We start from the raw sequence: 20,997 nt of genomic DNA on the forward strand, positions 1-20,997 counted from the left end.
GTTAATATAAAAATGTCCTCGTGGAAAGAGCTGGAAGTTGTTTCCTCTTTGTCTATTCCTCGGAGAGTTTATGAAAGGTTGAACTGTAGCCACTTTGGCCTCCCTGACTCTCGCCTCTGTCTCTTAAAATCTGGAAAAATTGGTGGACTCTGGCCTGGGTTTCCCCTCCCTTGCATTATGGCCTAGAAATGTTCTTCAGGAAATAAATTCTCAGGCAGTGGCAGGGCTTACCTCTTTTTGTTTCATGTTCGGTCAGCAGTTAACCGTTCTTCAGTGCCTGATGGCCCATGTCTTAAGTGACATAGTTTTAGATACATTTAGTTTTTTTTTAGTTGCTTCAGGCAGGAGGATAGAGTGACAGGTATTCCATCTTGACCAAGAGTAGAAGTCTGTATGTAATATTTTAATACAGCTGTCTCAGTAAATAATAGAAGCTCACACACACACACCCCTTCCCACCAAATCAGTAAGGAGACAGGAGATTGGAACAACATAGTGAACAAACTTTATCTAATGGGCCTATGTAGAACACTGTATCAATAACTGCAAAACATATATTATTTACAGATGAACATGAATCATTTATTAAAGTTGAATAAATGTTAGGCCATAAAGAAACTTAGTATTAAATTTCAGAGGGCTTAAATCATATAGAGAAGGCAGTCTGATTACAGCAGAACTAAATACAAATTATGAAATTTGGAAGAAATGTACCTCCAAATCCAGTGGAAAACTGAAATTATTTTGAACTGAATTGAAATGGAAATATGAATATCAGAACCTTTTGGATATGACTAAGGCCATACTTAAAGGGAAGTTTATAGCCTTAAGTGTATATATTAGAAAAGAAGAAAGGTTAAAAATTAAGCACTCTCAAGAAAGTAGAATAAGAACAGCAAGTTAAAGTAATGGAACAGTAGAAATTAATAAGAATATATAACTTACAAAATATTAAACAATAAGTAGGTTCTTTGGCCAGGCATGGTGCCTCATGCCTGTAATCCCAGCACTTTGGGAGGCCGAGGCAGGCGGATCAGCTGAGATCAGGAGTTCCAGACCGGCCTAGGCAACATGGTGAAACCCCATCTCTACCAAAAAATTACCCAGGCGTGGTGGCGAGCGCCTGTAGTCCCAGCTACTCGGGAGGCTGAGGCATGAGAATTGCTTTTTGAAAAAATAATTGGTAAATCCTTGGTGAAAATGATCAAGGGAAAAAGTAGCAGAACTAACCAGTGTTGGAGATGGAAAAGAATTATTTGGTTGGGGAGTGGGGACAGGATCTTGTTCTGTTGCCCAGGCTGGGGTGCAGTGGTACAGTCATAGCTCATTGCAGTCTCAACCTCAAGTGATCCTCCCACCTCAGTCTCCTGAGTAGCTGAGATTTCAGGTGTGCCCGGCTACCTTTTTTTTTTTTCTTTTTTTAAGAGAAATGAGATATCACTATGTTCCCGGGCTGGTCTTGATTTCATGAGCTCAAGTAATCCTTCCACCTCGGCCTCCCCAAGTGCTAGCATTACAGGCATGAGCCACTGCACCCAACCAAAGAATTATTATATATATATATATATATATATATATATATATTTTTTTTTTTTTTTTTTTTTTTGAGATGGAATCTCACTGTCTTGCTCAGGCTGGAGTGCAGTTGTGTGATCTTGGCTCACTGCAACCTCTGCCTCCCGGGTTCAGGCAATTCTCCTGCCTCAGTCTCCTGAGTAACTAGGACTACAGGCACATGCTACCATGTCCAGCTAACTTTTTGTATTTTTAGTAGAGACAGAGTTTCACCGTGTTAGCCAGGATGGTCTCGATCTCTTGACCTTGTGACCCACCCACCTCAGCCAGAATTATTATAATTACAAAGTAATTAGAGAGATATTAAGACATTTGAATAAGTAAAATGTACATGAAATATACAAATTCATAGAAAACACAGCTTACCAAAACTATAACAAGATAGAAAACTTCATAGTCATCTATTAAAGAAATTAAATCTTCTTTAAAAGCTTTTCCACAAAGAAAACTTCAGTCTTGGATGACTTTACTGGTAAGTTCTACCGAACACTTACAGAAGAAATAACGAAGTTGCATAACAAAATCTCAGAAGTGATAAAGACTTTTTTTTTTTTTTGAGTCAGAGTCTCACTCTGTCAACCAGGCTGGAGTGCAGTGGCACTATCTTGGCTCACTGCAACCTCCACCTTCCAGGCTCAAGCGATTCTCGTGCCTCAGCCTTCCAAGCAGCTAGGATTACAGGTGTGCGCCACTGCGCCTGGCTGATTTTTGTATGTTTTTTTTTTTTTTTTAGTAGAGACGGTTTCACCACGTTGGCCAGGCTGTTCTTAAACTCCTGACCTCAGCCTCCCAAAGTGCTGGGATTACAGGGGCCTGGCCAGGATATCTTAGATAAAAGAAAATGTAACTCTAAAGGAAGTGATTGATATATTTGACTATACTAGAATATATTCACCAAAAAAAACACCATTTACAAGAATAAAAAGCCTGTAGAGTTGGAAAATATATTAATTTATATAACCTTCAAAAGACAGATGTCCAGGTATATATACCAAAGAAAAGGAACACCCAATAGAAAAATGGGCAAAAACCTTAAAGAAGCACTTCATAAAAGAGAAAATGATCTAATAAACATATGGAGAGGTGCTTTATCTCATTTTGTAAAACTCGACATAGGTTCGGAATTGGCCATGGGGAAGTGTTAACTGTGCTGCTGTCTAATGTGGAATGTAGTGGCAGATGAACCTGGGAAGAGGAGAAACAAGAAAAGGGCTTAAAGGGGGAGAGATGGTAGAAGAAAAAAAATATAGTGGATACAGTGGAACCACCAGGTGGCACCATGCTACAATATGACTCTTGGAAGTCTCCTTTTAAAGAGAGAGCAAGGTAATTTCTTAGTCGTCATTCCAGATGTTTCTGCAGCCAATAGTGAAATATTTGGGGAGAATCTTCCTTCATAGAAGTAACAAAATTGAAGCATTTCCAAACCAGGAAATGTCATAGAATTTTAGATTCTAGTTGGATAATCTTTGGACAATAGTGAATGAATAGTATGGTATTAGCAATACTCTAATACGTATAGTGTTTGTAAATGTGGGCGTAGGATTTGCAATACTCAGTAAGCATTGGTTTTTTTTCAGGGATCACAAAAGAAACCTACCAGAAGATACAAATGGTCTGACTCTGAATGGGAATGAAAAACATACCTGCATAAAATATGCACTAAAAGAAAAGCAAAAGTCTAACAATATATATTGAACAACTGTATATTCCAAAGACTCCCTGGCAAGTTCTCATCTGTTCTGAGCAGTTGGTATTTTCAGCGTTCTTCATTCAGTTTGGCCATTTTGGTGAGTATGTAAATGGTATTGTGGTTTCATTTTGCATTTCCCTAGTTATTAGTGGGGTTGAGCACCTTTTCATATTACTATAGGCCATTTCCTCTTTTATGAAATGCCTTTGCAAGTATTCTTTTCTAATCGATTCCTAGGTGTTCTTCATATATTCTGGATCTGACTCCTTTGTCAGTTATACCTGTGGCAAACAGCTTGTCCCACTCTGACTTGCTTTGTTATACACTTAGTGGTGTCTCTTGAGAAGTTCTTAATTTTAAACTAGAGAAATATATTATTCTTTTCCTTTATAGTTAGTGCTTTTTGTGTTGTAGGGTTTTTTTTAAATCATTTTCTACTGACTTTTTTTTTTTTTTTAAACGGAGCCTTGCACTGTAGCCTAGGCTAGAGTGCAGTGGCACAATCTCAGCTCACTGCAGCTTCTGCCTCCTGGGTTCAAGTGATTCTTCTGCCTCAGCTTCCCGAGTAGCTGGATTTATAGATGTCCACCACCATTCCCATTTTTGTATTTTTAATAGAGACAGGGTTTCACCATGTTGGCCAGTCTAGTCTCAAACTCCTGACCTCAAGTAATCTACCCACCTCAGCCTCCCAGAGTACTGGGATTATAGGTGTGAGCCACTGCACCCAGCCTTTGTGTTCTGTTTAAGAAGTCCGTACTCCAAGTTCATGAATATATTCTGTGTTACATTTTAAATGCTTTGCCTTTTAAATTTAGATCTAAAAGAGATCTGGAATAGATATTTATGAGTAGTGTGAGGTAGGAGTCAGGTTTCATTCCTCTACCTACAGATTGTTCCTGCACCATTTGTTGAAAAGACATTTTATTTTGTCTAGCGCACTTCACTGCCATCTTTGCTGTAAATCAAGTGTCCGTGTATATAACTGAGTTTATTTCTGGGGTCTGTATTCTGTTTTATCAGCCTGTTTGTTTCTCCATTTTCCAATACCACACTCTTAATTACTCTAGTATTATCATACATATCAGTATCTTAATGAGAAAGTTCTCTAACCCTGTTCTCCTTTTTTGATATTCTTGTATCATTGCATTTCCAAAAAATTTTAGAACCAGCTTACCAACTTACACACAAGTACACTTACACATATGCACACAATTACAATTTCGATTGTGATTTTCTTGAATTTATATATCATTTTGAAGGAGAGTAACATCTTGAAATTTAGTCTTCTGATCTATGAATGTAGTATATTTCTCCATTTAGATTTTCTATTGCTCTATTCTGTTGTTTTGGTTTAAGAGTTTCATACTTTTTATGTAATATTTATTTTTAAGCAGTATGTTTGATGCTATTACAAATAGTAGCTTCTAAATTTTCAGTTGTTAATTATTCTCTCTTTTAAGAGATGGTGTCTTGCTCTGTTGCCCAGGCTGGAGTGCAGTGGTGCAATCACAGCTGACTATAGCCTCGACCTCCTTCAAGGTAGCTGGGACTACAAGTGCACACCACATGGACCCAGCTAATTTTTTAATGTTTTTGTAGAAGACGGAGTCTACTATTTTGCCCAGGCTGGTCTTGAACTCCTAGGCTCAAGTGATTCTCCTGCCTTGGCTTTCCAAAGTGTTGGGATTACACTCATGAGCCACTGTGCCCAGACTTTGATTATCTTTTGTCAAATAGAAATAAAATTGATTTTTTTAATGTTGCTCCAGTGTCCAACAGCCTTACCAAACTCACTGAATCCTAATGATAATAATCTCAGGTTTTCTTTATAGGCATGTAATCTGCCACTAAAGGCAGTTCTATTTCTTCTTTCTAATTCTTATTCCTTTTATTTTTTCAGTTAGCCAGAAACTTTCAATGTAATGAATAGAAGTGATGATAGAGAAAAACTGTCAACACTTCACCAATTAATACACTGTGTGCAGTAAGTTTTATGTATTAACTCTTTGTCAGATTAAGAAAGTTCCCTTCGATTTTTAATTTGCTGGAATTTTTAATCATTAATGAATGTCGGACTCTGTCAAGTGCTTTTTCTGCATCTATTGAGATAATTGTGGGTTCTTTCTCCTTTATTCTATTAACATGTTGTCCCAATTACCATGGCTGTGTAACAAATCAACCCAAAATTTAGTGGCATGAAACAACCATTTATTATGCTTGTTTATTGGTCAGGAATTTGTACAGGGCTTAGAAAAGCTGGCTTTTCTGTGCTCCACAATGATTAAGGCCTTAGCTGAAAGATTCAGGCTCAGGACAGGAATTATTTGAAAGCTCACGGCTGAAAGTTAATGCTGGCTGTTGTTTGAGGCTCTATTCCTGATCACGTGAACCTCTCCATGTGATCTCTCCATAAGGGCTGTTTTGGCCTGTCTCAGATCATGGAGGTTGAGTTTTAAGGGCAAGTATCCCCAAAGAGAGAGCCAGGCAAGCTGTATCACAGTGTGTCACCCAGGTTCAGTGACAGGGAAGCAGAGGAAATTGTTGATAAAAAGTAACAAGGTTCTAGAAGAGCATGTCAGAGAATATTGATGTGGCTGTTTTTGAAAAATACAATCTGCCACCCTGGTGACCTAGTAGTCATGCCCTTTGCCATTTTCTACTGTATCATCCCCTTGATTATGACTGGGACCTGTGAGTTGCTTCACAGCAATAGAAAATGGCAAAGGTGATGAAATGTAGCTGCATGATTATGTTACACTATATAAGACTCCATCTTCCTAGCAGACTAGCTCTAGGCTCTCCTTGGTTTAATGAAGTGCACATGTTGAGGAGAAACATGGGGACAGGAACTGCAGGAGGCCTCTAGGAGCTAAGGGAGGACTGCAGCCAATAGTCAGCAAGAAGCTGGAGCCCTCAGCTCCCCAGCCACAAGAAATAGATTGTGTTGACCATTTGGGTAAGATCGAAAGTGACTTCTTCCCTAGTTAAGCCTAGACAAAAACAGGCTACAGTTCAGTGATCTCTGAGGGTAGTATTGAAAAATTCAGTGTCCTATTGGATAAGGTGCTCATCTTTTCTAAATTTCAGTTTCCTAATTTATAATGACAATATTGTTATCTGTAGGTGTTCAAATAAAGTCCACTCCATTCTGATTGGGAGAGCACAGTGTATATTTTATACTTGAAATGCATTTTATATAACATTTAAAATACATATTTCAAAAATATTTCTTTAAAATTATTAATATTAAAAGTAATATTATTTAAATTATTATCAAATAAGATCTCCCTGTCAACAACAGAAAACCCAATTTAAAATGGGCAGAAGGTTAGGCAATACCTGTAATCCCAACACTTTGGGAGACCCAGGCAGGAGGATATCTTGAGTTCAGGAGTTTGAGACTAGCCTGGGCAACATAGAGAGACCCCACCTCTACAAAACATTTTAAAAATTAGTCGGGCATGGAGGCACATGCCTGCAGTCTCAGCTACTTTGGAGGCTATTCGGGAGCGTCACTTGATCCTGGGAGGTTGAGGCTGCAGTGAGCCATAATCATGCCACTGCACTTCAGCCTGGGCGACAGAGGGATACTCTGCCAAAAAGGGGTTGGCAGCAGCAAAAATGGCCAAGCACTGTGGCTCACACTATAATCCCAGCACTTTGGTAGGCTGAGGCAGGAGGATTACTTGAGCCCAGGAGTTCATGACCAGCCTGGGCAATGTGGTCAGACCCCATCTCTACAAAAAATTAAAAATTAGCCAGGCGTGGTGGCGGATACCTATAATCCCAGCTACTCAGGAGGCTGAGGTAGGAGGATCGCTTCAGCCCAAGGGGATGAGACTGCAGTGAGCCCAGATTGTGCCACTGCACTCCAGCCTGGGTGACAGAATGATACCCTGTCTTTAAAAAAAAAAGAGAGAGAGATTTGAATAGATATTTCTCCAAAGAAGATATAGTTGGCCAGTAAGCACATGAAAAGCAGTTCAATGTCACTCATCATTAGGGAAATACAAGTCAAAATCACAACAAAATACCACCTCAAACCCATGAGGATGGTTACTGTCAAAAAGATTGAAAATAACCATTGTTGGCGAGCATGTGGAGATATTAGAGGTCATGTACACTGTTGGTGGGAATGTAAGTAATGTAACTGCTGTGGAAAATAATATGTTAAGTTCCTCAAAATATTAAACATGGTATTACCATATGATCCAGCATTTCCACTTCTGGGTACATATATATGTGTGTGTGTGTGTGTGTGTATATATATGTACATATATATAGATAGATATGCAAAAGAATTGAGAGTAGGGTCTCAAAGAGGTGTTTGTACACCCTTGCTCATAGCAGTGTTATCAGCAATAGCCAAGGCAGAAGCAACCCAAGTGGCCGTCAGTGGATGAATGGATAAAATGTGGGATGCACACAATGAAACATTATTAACCTTGGAAAGAAATTCTGACATACTATAAAATGGATGAATCATTTTACAATTGTTTTAATTTTAATTTTTTTCTTTTTTTTTTTTTTTTTTTTTTTTTTTGAGACGGAGTTTCGCTCTTGTTGCCCAGGCTGGAGTGCAGTGGCATGATCTTGGCTCACTACAACCTCCGCCTCTTGGGTTCAAGTGATTCTCCTGAGCCTCCCAAGTAGCTGGGATTACAGGCATGCGCCACCATGACTGGCTAATTTTTTTATTTTTAGTAGAGACGGGGTTTCTCCATGTTGGCCAGGCTGGTCTTGAACTCCTGACCTCAGGTGATCCACCCACCTTGGCCTCCCAAAGTGCTGGGATTACAGGTGTGAGCCACCATGCCCAGCCAATCGTTTTAATTTTTAATTTTTTTTTTTTGAGATGTAATCTCGTTCTGTCGGCCAGGCTGGAGTGCGGTGGCACGATCTCAGCTCACTGCAACCTCCACCTCCTGGGTTCAACTGATTCTTCTGCCTCAGTCTCCCTGAGTAGCTGTAATTACAGGCACGTGCCACCAGGCCCAGCTAATTTTTATATTTTTAGTAGAGAAGGGGTTTTGCCATGTTGGCCAGACTGGTCTCAAACTCCTGACCTCAGGTGATCTGCTCACCTCGGCCTCCCAAAGTGCTGGGATTACAGGTGTGAGCCACTGCACCCGGCTGATTTTTTTAACTTTTAACTTTTGTGGGTACATAGGGTATATATATTTATGGGGTACATGAGATGTTTTGATACAGGCATGCAACATGAAATAATCAGAGGGAGAATGGAGCATCCATCCCCTCAAACATTTGTTTATCTTTTGTATTACAAACAATCCAATTACACTCTTTTATTTAAAAATGTATACTATTGACTGTAGTTACCCTATTGTGCTGTCAAATAGTAAGTCTTACTCATTCTAACTATGTTTTTGTACCATTAATCATCCCCACCTCCCCCTAACCCCCCACTACCCTTCCCAGCCTCTGGTAGCCATGCTTCTACTCTCTATATCCATGAATTCAATTGTTTTTATTTTTAGATCACATAAATAAGTGAGAACATGCGATGTTTGTCTTTCTGTGCCTGGCTTATTTCACTTAACTTAATGATCTCCAGTTCCATCCATGTTTTTGCAAATGACACGCAGGATCCCATTCTTTTTTATAGCCGAATCGTATTCCATTGTGTATATGTACCACTTTGTTTGTTTGTTTGTTTGAGGCAGAGTCTCTGTCACCCAGGCTGGAGTGCAGTGGCACAGTCTCGGCTCACTGCAACTTCCACCTCCTGGGCTCAAGTGATCCTCCCACTTCAGTCCCCCAAGTAGCTGGGACCACAGGTGAGCGCCACCATGCCCAGCTAATTTTTGTGTTTTTAGGAGAGACGGGGTTTTTGTCATGTTGCCCAGGATAGTCTCAAACTCCTGAGCTCAAGCAATCAGGCTGCCTCAGCCTCCCGAAGTGCTGGGATTACAGGCGTGAGCCACCGTGCCTGGCCTGTACTACGTTTTCTTTATCCATTCATCTGTTGATGGACACTTAGGTTGCTTTCAAATCTTAGCTTTTATGAGCAGTGCTGCAACAAACATGAGAGTGCAGATATCTTTCCTTTCTTTTGGGTATATATACCCAGCAGTGGGATTGTTGGATCATATGGTAGCTCTATTTTTAGTTTTTTGAGGAACCTCCAATAGTTCTCCCTAGTGGTTGCACTGATTTATATTCTCACCAACAGTGTACAAGGTTTCCCTTTCCTCCACATTCTTGGCATTTGTTATAGACTGTCTTTTGGATATAAACCTAACTGAGGGTGAGATGATTTCTCATTGTAGTTTTGATTTGTTGCTATTTGTGTGTCTTCTTTTGAGAAATTTCTATTCAAATCTTTTGCCCATTTTTTGATTGTATTATTAGATTTTTTCCAATGCAGTCATTTGAGCTTCTTATATGTTCTGGTTATTAATCCCTTGTCAGATGGGTAGTTTACAAATATTTTCTCCCATTTTGTGGGTTGCCTCTTCACTTTATTGATTGTTTCTTTTGCAGTGCAGAAGATTTTTAACTTGATGTGATTTCATTTGTCCATTTTGTTTGTTTGTTTGTTTGTTTGTTTGTTTGTTTATTGAGACAGAGTCTCTTTCGGTTGCCAGACTGGAGTGCAGTGGCGTGATCTCGGCTCACTGCAAGCTCCACCTCCTTGGTTCAAGTGATCCTCCTGCCTCAGCCTCCAGAGTAGCTGGGACTACAGGCGCCTGCCACCACGCCCAGCTAGTTTTTGTGTTTTTAGTAGAGACAGGGTTTCACCACGTTGGCCAGGATGGTTTCAATCTCTTCACCTCGTGATCCACCCGTCTCGGCCTCCCAAAGTGTTGGGATTACAGGCGTGAGCCACTGTGCCCGGCCCCATTTGTCCATTTTTGCTTTGGTTGCCTGTGCTTGTAGGGTGTTGCTTGTGAAATTTTTGTCTAGACCAATGTCCTGGAGATTTTCCTAAATGTTTTCTTATAGTCGTTTTCATAGTTTGAAGTCTTAGTTTTAAATCCTTAATCCATTTTGATTTGATTTTTTTATATGGTGAGAGATAGGTGTCTAATTTCATTCTTCCAAATATGGAAATCCAGTTTTCCCAGCACCATTTATTGAAGAGACTGTCTTCAGTGTATGTTCTTGGCACCTTTGTTGAGAATGAGTTCACTGTAGGTGCATGGACTTCTTTCTGTGTTCTCTATTCTGTTCCATTGGTCTTTGTCTGTTTTTGTGCCAGTACCATGTTCTTTTGGTTACTATACCTCCATAGTATAATTTGAAGTCAGGTAATGTGATTCCTCCAGTTTTGTTCTTTTTGCTTAGGATAGCTTTGGCTATGCTGGGTCTTTTGTGGTTCCATATAAATTTTAGGATTTTTTTTTTCTATTTCTGTGAAGAATGTCATTGGTATTTTAATAAAGACAAAATAGATGAACCTTGAGAACAAACATGCCAAGGAAAATAAGCCAGTCACTGAAAGACAACTATTGTATGATTCCACATATATGTGGATACATGAGAGCATATATATGAATTTATGAGGTACTTAGAGTAGTCAAATTCATAGATAAAGTAGAATGGTGGTTGCCAGGGGTAGGGGGAAATGGGGAGTTATTTAATTAGGTATAGTTTTGCAAGATGAAAATGTTCAACAATGTGAATGTGGTTGTACAACAATGTGAAAGTACTTTACTGATATGTACTCTTAAAAATGGTTAAGACTTCTGGGCATGGTGGCTCATACCTGTAATCCTAGTACTTTGGAAGGCCATGGGGGTGAATCACTTGAGGCCAAGACCAGCCTGTGCAACATGGTGAAATCCTGTCCCTACTGAAAATACAAAACTTGGCTGGGTATGGTGGCGTGCGCCTGTAGTCCCAGCTACTCAGGAGGCTGAGATACGAGAATTACTTGAACATGGGAGGCGGAGGTTACAGTGAGCCGAGATCATGCTACTGTGCTCTAGCCTGGGTGACAGAGGGAGAATCTGTCTCCAAAAAAAAAAAAATGTTAAGACAGACCAGGCATGATGGCTTATGCCTATAATCCCAGCACTTTGGGAGGCTGAGGCAAGAGAATTGCTTGAGCCCAGGAGTTGAAGACCTGCCTGGCAACAGAGCAAGACTCCTGTCTCTACAAATAAAAACTGTTTTAATTTAACTGAGCATGGTGACGAGCACCTGTAGTCCCAGCTACTTGGGTGGCTGAAGTGAGAGAATCACTTGAGCCCTGGAGTTAGAGGCTGCAGTGAGCTATGATCCCATCACTGCATGCCAACCAGGGCAACAGAGTCTCAAAAAGGAAAAAAAAAAAAAGGTTAACATGGTAAATTTTATGTTGTGTATATTTTACTTCAGTTAAAAAAATAAAGATCTCCTGACGCTTTGGCTTTGGATCAAAAAGGTTTTCGATCTCTGTAAAATTCATGTTAAAATCAAGTATGTGACTTGATTTACAATGATGCAGAATCGATTCGACTTTTCTGTATTTTTTACTTTATCCCTTTTGATTATTGTAGCACCTCTTCGTCTGTTTTATCCATATACATTGCTGCATGAGTTATTTTCTTTCTTCTCTATCAGTCTATCCACAAGATCTCTGAAGAGATCAGGTGTCCAAGCTTTGGCCCAGCAAACACGTTCTAGAAACTTCTTGCCAGGGAAGCAGCCATTCTCAGCTCAGGTAAGATTGTTCAAAGCCAACAGCAGGTGGGAAAATAGAAGGAAACATTATGGAAATCAAGTGTACATTAAGAATTACCTTATAGTAGACTTGGACAGACAGCTGAAAAATGAAAATCAGACTCAATTGCCCGATGTACTTTTCTCTTTTCACATTTGCATGCATACTTGGGATAAACAATAATTGAGACCACCTGTGCCCAACATGCTATGCCAGCAGAAATTGTTGCCTTCAGTGAGGTCTTGTTAAAAAAGCAGGTATGTGAGAACCTGACCATAATAAGAATTGGAGATGCTAAAGGAGACCATGTTAAAAGCTCAGGTTTTTCAGCAACTACTCAAGACCTCAAGACTGGGCCGTGTTTGTTCCTTAGGCAGCAGGAATTCTGCACGGCTCTATAAACCATAACACATGGGGTCTTTGTTTGCTTGAGGGCACTAAGATGATACCTGGTGTTTTATAGAGAGCATACGTGCTGTGCAGCGCATATGGCAGGGACTTAATTGTGGATGAGCAGACCATGAATGGCTCCAGAAAAGCAATTTGATGTTTTCAGTTGAAACCTCAGACACAAATCTTGATGTAGCATCGCATGTGGAAAGCACCATGTGCCAAACCCTGTGACACGGGCATGGGACTTTCCTAACCTTCCAGACGCTGAGGAAGGGGGCAGCCCAGTGCAGCCAAGCCGAGAAGTCAATGAGAGGCAAACACAGCCTAGGATTAAACAAACCTCTTTGTGAGCTCCTTGGCTCAGAATCTGGAACGCAGGGCAATTCTTTGTCCTGCCTTACATTGGCACCCTCGTCTTTCTGCTTGGCAGTTTGTGAACTCAGTAGAGAGTTTTCTCTCTTGTCTCCCAGTCACCTCTGGCAGCTCTCAGACATAATGAATAACCTGAGGGCAGGCAGCACTTCAGTCTAGCTCAAGGCTGTTCTTGCGAAAGTTACTCAGGCCCTTGGTTTTCATAAAAATGGGAGATTTGCAAGGACTAGTGAAAGACAAAATCAGCAGCATAGGCTTCTGATGAAACAGGTGCTAAAAATGCTCACATAATTACAATCTCCATTTTCCTTTAAAAAAAAAAAAACAAAAAACCCACAAAGTAAAACTTCCAGAATAGGTTCAATTATTGGTTTATTCAGTAGACTTTTTTTATTTTTATTTTTATTTTTTTGAGAAGGAGTCTCTCACTGTCACCCAGGCTGGAGTGCAGTGGGGCAATCTTGGCTCACCGCAAACTCTGCCTCCCAGGTTCAAGTGATTCTCCCGCCTCAGCCTCCTGACCAGCTGGGACTACAGGCGCCTGCCACCACACCTGGCTAATTTTTGTATTTTTAGTAGAGACGAGGTTTCACCATGTTGGCCGGGATGGTCTTGATCTCCTGACCTCGTGATCCACTCGCCTCAGCCTCCCAAAGTGCTGGGATTACAGGTGTGAGCCCCCACACCTGACCATTAGACTTTTATTAGTTCCAGATTTCTACTTTATAGCCCCAACCTAACAGGGGAGGAGGGAAGGGAGCTCAGCAAGTTCTGGCACAGGAGGAGCTGAGTAAATGCAAGTCCTGTGATGGGCATGGGCTTTGCTTATGTGACCTCATTCTCACAACCATCCTAAAAAGAGCTTTTAGTCTCACAGTTTCATAGATTATGGAACAGATGGTTGGAGAGGATAAATATCTTGCTCAAAGCCAAAGAGCTAATAACTGGGTATTCCCTGGAACACCCAAGGGTCAGGATGCAACACCTCCAGGGCACTTGAGCTCTCCTTCCTGCTCTCCACTTGTCATTTCAGCTGTCTGTCGGCCTCATCCTTCCCCACTGCCAACAGATTTTCTTCACGTGCTGGGCTATAGTTATGTGGAATGTCTGGGGTTATACAGGAACTGACCCCGCCCTGGAAATTCCAGGGAAGACCCCACCCTGGCCCGCTCTCATGTACACACCTGTGGGGAGGAGAGAAATGCTTACTGTGACTTGCAGGCCCACCAAAACCCCACACATTGGGGAAGCAATAGTTGCCCAAAGAAATGGATTTGGGAGTTGTTATAAGACAGGGAAACATGGGAACTCTTGTAGGACAAAATGGTGAACTGGGGTTAAGTCTGGTAGGTCACCTGCTGCCAGTGCTTATCTCTGTTGTCTCAAAGGGGACAGTCATTTACATAGGTCTCAGAGAGGCAGACGCAGAAAAGAGGCCTGGCTGGAGGGGGAAATGCCTGCAGCCTCAAATCTTTTGCTCATCAGAAGCCCAGACCCCTGATTCTGTGCCCTGGAAACTTAGGAGGATGTTGTATTATTTAAACCAACTAGTGTAGGCTGGACAGGATTCAGAATGAAAGGCTTCAAATATTTTTTAATTTGAAAATAAGTACTAAAAATAGGCAGTTACCAAATGCCAGTAACAATCTATTAGCAGTACCTACCCCAAGGTCCAGGCCACAGCAAACACCTTGTGGGCTTTGGGGAGGTCAAGGCCAGAAAGCACGTTCAGTGTCTGCTGCAAGTAGTGAGTGAGTCCACTCAGGCCCAGGCAAGACCACAACCCTGCCTTCCCCGTCCTGTGCTTCCTGGAACAGAAAGAGCTCTTTGGCCTCATCTTGTCTATTTGATCCTTGGGGAAGCCGTGAACTCAAATAGAATTTAAAGGCAAATTGTCTATTTTTGGTAATGATAGAAAAATAACTACTTTTAAAGCTTGTTAGCTCTTCAGCATGTTATAGCTCTAGGGTTTCAGAGAAATGAACTTGACAAGCAGGAGTTCAAGGGCAAAGTCAAGTTTCTCCTTACGTTTTGCACTTGTACAATCTCAGTGCTGACTAGCAACTTGATCTCTAGTGTCCTAGGAGATTTTATGGATTACACGTGAGAGATCATTTGGCATTTGGGTTTATTCGATGTGTATAAATGCCTCAAACATGCTTCTCTCATGGGAGTTGCAACCCTCCATCACTGCCCACTGGTTTTCACCTCCCTCTCTGGCTGCAATCCACCACAAACAGTACATATGTTAGTCTTTCTTGGTTTGTTTTTTGAGCTTGAGGGGTTTTTTTGGCATTAAAATAAATTGCGGTAAAATGCATGTAACAAAATGTACTTGTCTTAACCATTTTTAAGTATACAGTTCAGTAGCATTAAGGAAATTCACGTTTTGCAACCAATCTCCAAAACATTTTTACCTTGCAAAACTGAAACTCTATACCCATTAAACAACTCCACAACCCCACTGCCCCTCTCCCTTGGCAACCATCATTCTACTTTCTGTGTCTATGAATATGACTACTCTAAATACCTCAAAAAAAGGGAACCATATTTGTCTCTTTGTGGCTTATTTCACTTGAAATACTGTCCTCAAGGTTTATCCATGTTGTAGCATGTGTCAAAATTTCCTTTCTTTTTAAGGCTGAATATTTCATTGAATGTATGAACCACATTTTGTTTGTTCATTCAAGGACACCGGGTTGCTTCCACTTCTTAGTTATTGAGAATAATGCTGCTGTGAACATGGGTGTACTGATATCTCTTTGAGACCCTGTGCTCAGTTCTTTTGGTTATATACCCAGAAGTGTGATTGCTAAATCATATGGTAGTACTAGTTTTCATTCTTTGAGGAAACTCCTTATTGTTTTCCATAGCAGTTGCATTATTTTGCATTCCCACCAATAGTGCAAAAGGGTCCCAATTTCTTCACATCTCAACACCACTTATAATTTTATTTTGCTTGCATAGTAACCATCCTCATGGGTGTAAGGTGGTATCTCATGATTTTGATTTGCATTTTCCTAAGATTAATGATGTTGAGCCTCTTTTCATGTGCTTATTTGTCAAATATATATCTTCGAAGAAATGTCTATTCAAGTCCTTTGCCCATTTTTAAATCAGATTGTGTTTTGTTGTTGACTTGTAGGAATTCCTTATGTATTCAGGATATTAACTCCTCATCAGACATATGATTTGCAAATATATTTTCACATTCCATAGGTTGCCTTTTCACTCTATTAATTGTGTTCTCTGATGCACATAAGTTTTAACTTTTGAGGTAGTCCAATTTGTGTATTTTTACTTTAGTTTCCAGTGTTTTTGGTATCATATCCAAGAAATCATTGCTACATCCAATGTCAAGAAATTGTTCCCTCTATGTTTTCTTCTAGGAGTTCTATAGTTTTCAGTCTAATCCATGGTCTTTAATCCATTTGATTTTTACATACGGTATAAAGTAAAGATTAGACTTCATTCTTTTGCATGTGGATATCTAATTCCAGCACCATTTGCTGGGGTAAAGAAACAAAACTGTCCTTTCTCCATGGAGTGGTCCTTGCACCCTTGACAAACATCATTTGACCACACATGGGAGGATTTATATCTGAACTCTCTATTTTGTGTATTAGTTTATATGTTTGTCTTTATGCCAGTACCACATTGTTTTGATTACTATCAAGTTTTAAAATTAGAAAGGATGAAACTTACAACCTTTCTTCTTCCAACATTCTTCTTTTTTTTTTTTTTTTTTTTTTTTGAGACGTAGTCTCGCTGTGTCGCCCAGGCTGGAGTGCAGTGGCGTGATCTCGGCTCACTGCAAGCTCCGCCTCCCGGGTTCATGCCATTCTCCCGCCTCAGCCTCCCGAATAGCTGAGACTACAGGCGCCCGCCACCACGCCTGGCTAGTTTTTTTGTATTTTTAGTAGAGACGGGGTTTCACCGTGTTAGCCAGGATAGTCTCGATCTCCTGACCTCGTGATCCACCCGCCTCGGCCTCCCAAAGTGCTGGGATTACAGGCTTGAGCCACCGCGCCCGGCCAACATTCTTCTTTAGCAAGATTATTTTCACTCTTCAGGGTCCCTTGAGATTTCATATGAATTTTAGGATGGGTTGGTTTTTTCCTGCAAAAAATGCCATTAAGATTTTTAAAATATTTTTTATTTTTATTTGTAGAGATGAGATCTCGATTTATTGCTGAGGCTGGTCTCAAACTGCTGATCTCATGCGATCCTCCCACCTTGGCCTCCCAAAATTCTGAGATTACAGGCATGAGCTGCTACACCCAGCCACCATTAGGATTTTGATAGCAATTGCATTAAGTCTGTAGATTGCTTCGTGTAGTATGAACAGTTTAACAACGTAAGTCTTCCAATCCAATAACACAGTATGTCCTTTCATGTACTGATGTCATCTTTAGCTTCTTTCAGTAACATTCTATAGTTTTCAGTATACATGTCTTTTGCCTCCTTGGTTAAATGTACTCCTAGGTATTTTGTTTTAATGTCTGATGCTAATGCAAACAACTGTTTTCTTAATTTCCTTTTCAGGTTTTTTTATTGTTGTAACACAATTGATTTTTTGCCTGTTGATTTTTATACCTTACAACCTTGCTGAATTTGTTTATTAGTTCTAACAGGCTTTTGGTGTTGTCAGAACTAATGGAATAATTAGGATTTTTCTACATATAACATTATGTTGCCTGTGAAGAGAGATCATTTTACAACTTCTTTTCTAGTCTGGGTGCCCTTTTTTTTTTTTTTTTTTTTTGCTTAATTGCTCTGGCTAAGACTTGCAGTATTTTGTTCAGTAGAAATCATGGAAGTAGACAATCATGTCTTGTTCCTGATCATAGAGGAAAAGCTCACAGTCTTTCACCGTTGAGTGTGATATCTGCTGTGGGTTTTTCATATATGGCATTTATTACATTGAGGTAATTTTCTTCTCCTAGTTCGTTGAGTGTTTTTATTGTGAAAGGGTGTTGAACTTTATCAGATTTTTTTTTTTTTTTTTTTTTGCATCACTTGAAATGACTATGCGGGTTTTTCTGTCATTCTGCAAATGTTGAGTGATTTTCCTATATTGAACCATTCTTGTATTCCAGGAATAAATCCCACTTGGTCATGCTGTATAAGTCTTCTAATGTGCTGTTGAAATTGATTTGCTAGCATTTTGTTGAGGATTTTACATTGCTTTTCACTTGCTGCTTTCAAGATTTCTTCTTTGTCTTTGCTTTTTGATTATAATGTTTCTCAGTGTAGGTCTCCTACTTGTTAATTGAGCCTCTCATATTTATATTTCAATTTCATTCCTCAAAGCTGGGAAATTTGCAGACATTATATTTTTCACATAAGCTCTTTGCCACTTTCTGTCTTTTGTTTGAGAACCTCATAATGTATATATTGGTTGGCTTGATAGTGTCCGTTAAGTCCCTTAGGAACTTCACTTTTCTTCATTCTTTTTGTTCCTGACTCAGTACCTTCAAATGTCATGTCTTCAAGTTTGCTGATTCCTTCTGCTTCATCAAGTCTGTTGTTTCATCCTTCTAGAGAATTTTTCAATTCAACAATTACATTTTTCAGCTCCAGAATCTGGCTTTTAAAAAAATTTCTCAGCCGGGCATGGTGGCTTATGCCAATAATCCCAGCACTTTGGGAGGCCAAGGTAGGGATCACGAGGTCAAGAGATCGAGACCATCTTAGGTAACATGGTGAAACCCCATCTTTACTAAAAATACAAAACAAAAAATTAGCTGGGCATGGTGACACGTACCTGTAGTCCCAGCTACTCGGGAGGCTGAGGCAGAAGAAGTGCTTGAACCTGGGAGGCGGAGGCCGTAGTAAACAGATCACACCACTGCACTCTAGCCTGGGCAACAGAGTGAGACTCCATCTCGGAAAAAAAAAAAAGTATCTGTTGATAGTTTCATTTTGTTCATACATTGTTTTCCTAATTTTATTTAGTTGTTTGGCATATTTAAGATACTTGTGGTGTTTTTGTTTTGTTTTGGGACAGAGTCTCATTCTGTCACTCAGGCCAGAGTGCAGTGGTGCAATCTTGGCTTACTGCAACCACCGCCTCCCAGGTTCTCAGTCTCCTGAGTAGCTGGGACTACAGGCACGTGCCACCATGTCCAATTAATTTTTGTGTTTTTAGCAGAGACAGGGTTTCACCACGTTGGCCAGGCTGGCCTTGAACTCCTGGCCTCAAGTGATACACCAGCCTCGGCCTCCCAAAGTGCTGGGTTCACAGGCATGAACCGCCACACCCAGCCTGACAGTTGTTTACATACTTTGTCAAGTAAGTCAGAGGTCTGTATTCTAATTAGGATTGATTTCTGGAGATTTATTTTATACGTTTGAATAGACTATGTTTCATTGTTTCTGTGTACACTTTGTGATCTCTTTTTGAGGTGTGGTTATTTGAAGAAACATCCAGCTCTCCCAGTCTTTACCAGCTGGCTTTGTGCAGGAGAATACCTTCACTAATCAGTCTAGCTTAAAGGCTCAGCGTCTTCTCAAACCGTTTCTGGGGCTGTGTCTTCCCTGGGACCTTGTGTGTGTTATTTTTGTATTACTTATGTTTACTTGTATTGTACTTAGGTGTCATGTGCATTCCTCTTCCTGTTATCTATTGCCCCAAAGCACCGTGGATCTGAGAGCTGCCTGCTATTCTAGTGCACCAGAGCACTCCCCCTCTGCTTTACAGCCTCTAACCATGTGTCCAAAGTGTGTCACTGTTCCTCAGTGCTCTGAGTCAGGAACAACAGAAACTAGTCCCTTAAGCAGCCCTCAGACATCTAACTAGTAAGTTACAAGGCAAGTTCCGCCTTTTTCCTTTAGTCCCAAGGGATAAACTGGGATTGAGGCAGTTTCCTTTGATAATGCCATGCTGCACCAGGGAAGAGGTGGAACAAAGGTGACCAAAATTTCATGAAATTTCCTATAACTTTGAGTGTGACTTGTTCTTGTTTAAACATTCACTTGGTTGCCGTAGCTTCTTAGCTGATTTCTAGAGTTTTTATAAGATATTTTGGTCTGAATATTGTCTATATGGTGTTTCCCTGGGGAAATGAGCCTGGAGCTTCCTAATCTGCCATCTTGCTGAATGTCATCCCTCTCATCTCTCTAGTTTAAAACATCATGTTATTTTGTCTTATATTACTGAATAAAATTAGTAGGATAAACAGAATGAAATCCAAATAGTATAGTATGGCATGAAATTAAAAATAAGTCTCCTTATCCAGTTCCCAAACCCCATTCCCACTTCCTAAGGATAACCACTTGTAGCCATTTGTCTTTTGAAGTCTTCTGAGGGTTACTTCCTTTATTTTAAATAATGTAAGCATACCTTCATTTCTTGATTCATCAACTTTGAATTGTGCAAATGATTTTATGCACCAAAAGATGAGGCTTGTAACAGAATCCTTGTCCTCCTTCTTCCAGTTTTTGTTATATTTTTATATCTAAATATCTCATCTGTTAGAACTTCAAATGGTAATTTTAAACATACATGTATAGAGTTCATGAGTTCTGAATATGTAAAGGAGATTGACACTTATTCCCCTCCATTTCTTTAACCCCACACCATCTTCTGAATTTTGTTTTCTAAAACTTACGTTTTGTTCTGTGACTATAGTATTTTATGCTTTCACTTAAAAAGGTATTTAAATATATTTATAATTCACTGTACAAACAAGATATGTGATGAGCACTAAATGAAATGCAATATTTGTCTCTAAAGTCATCCCTGTCAGATGACATTTCCTTTCTTAAATTTTACAGAACATATTTACTGAGTGCCTCCTGCATGGCCCATCTGTTCTGGGCACTTAGAGTACGCTCATTAGTTGCTCAAAATCATATTGTATCTTTGGACCTGTTTTTGGTTTAAACAAACATATCTGCAATTGCCTTTCCTTTTTGTTTGTTGATGGTAAAATGTGTGACACAGTTTGGATATTTGTCCCTACCCAAATCTCTTGAATTGTAATCCCCAGTGATGAGGTGGGGCTTGGTGGGAGGTGTTTGGGACATAGGGGCAGATCCCTCATGGCTTAGTGCTGTCTTTGCAATAATGAGTTCTTGTGAAATCTGGTCATTTAAAAGTGTGTGTCCAACCAGGCGCCGTGGCTCTTGCCTGTAATCCCAGCACTTTGGGAGGCCGAGGCGGGTAGATCACCTGAGGTCAGGAGTTGGAGACCAGCCTGGCCAACATGGGGAACCCCGTCTCTACTAAAAATACAAAAGTTAGCCAGTTGTGGTGGCATGTGCCTGTAGTCCCAGCTACTCAGGTGCT

At 40.2% G+C, this 20,997-nt stretch overlaps 1 long non-coding RNA gene across 5 annotated transcripts in view; it reads left to right on the plus strand.

The window, feature by feature from the left end:
* The window catches only part of LOC105467200 (uncharacterized), a 114,421-nt gene that overhangs the window by 4,158 nt on the left and 89,266 nt on the right, over nucleotides 1–20,997 (plus strand). For 2 of the 5 annotated variants that reach the window (XR_978685.3, XR_978688.3), the window contains exons 1-2: nucleotides 1,615–3,365; nucleotides 11,840–11,939. This is a non-coding gene — a long non-coding RNA (uncharacterized lncRNA). Of the gene's footprint in view, nucleotides 1–1,614; nucleotides 3,366–11,839; nucleotides 17,062–20,997 lie in introns of those variants that run through there. The other 3 variants (XR_011624175.1, XR_011624176.1, XR_011624174.1) reach the window with 3 other exon arrangements.

This window comes from Macaca nemestrina, chromosome 6, assembly GCF_043159975.1.
Source record: "Macaca nemestrina isolate mMacNem1 chromosome 6, mMacNem.hap1, whole genome shotgun sequence".
Classification (NCBI taxonomy): domain Eukaryota; kingdom Metazoa; phylum Chordata; class Mammalia; order Primates; family Cercopithecidae; genus Macaca; species Macaca nemestrina.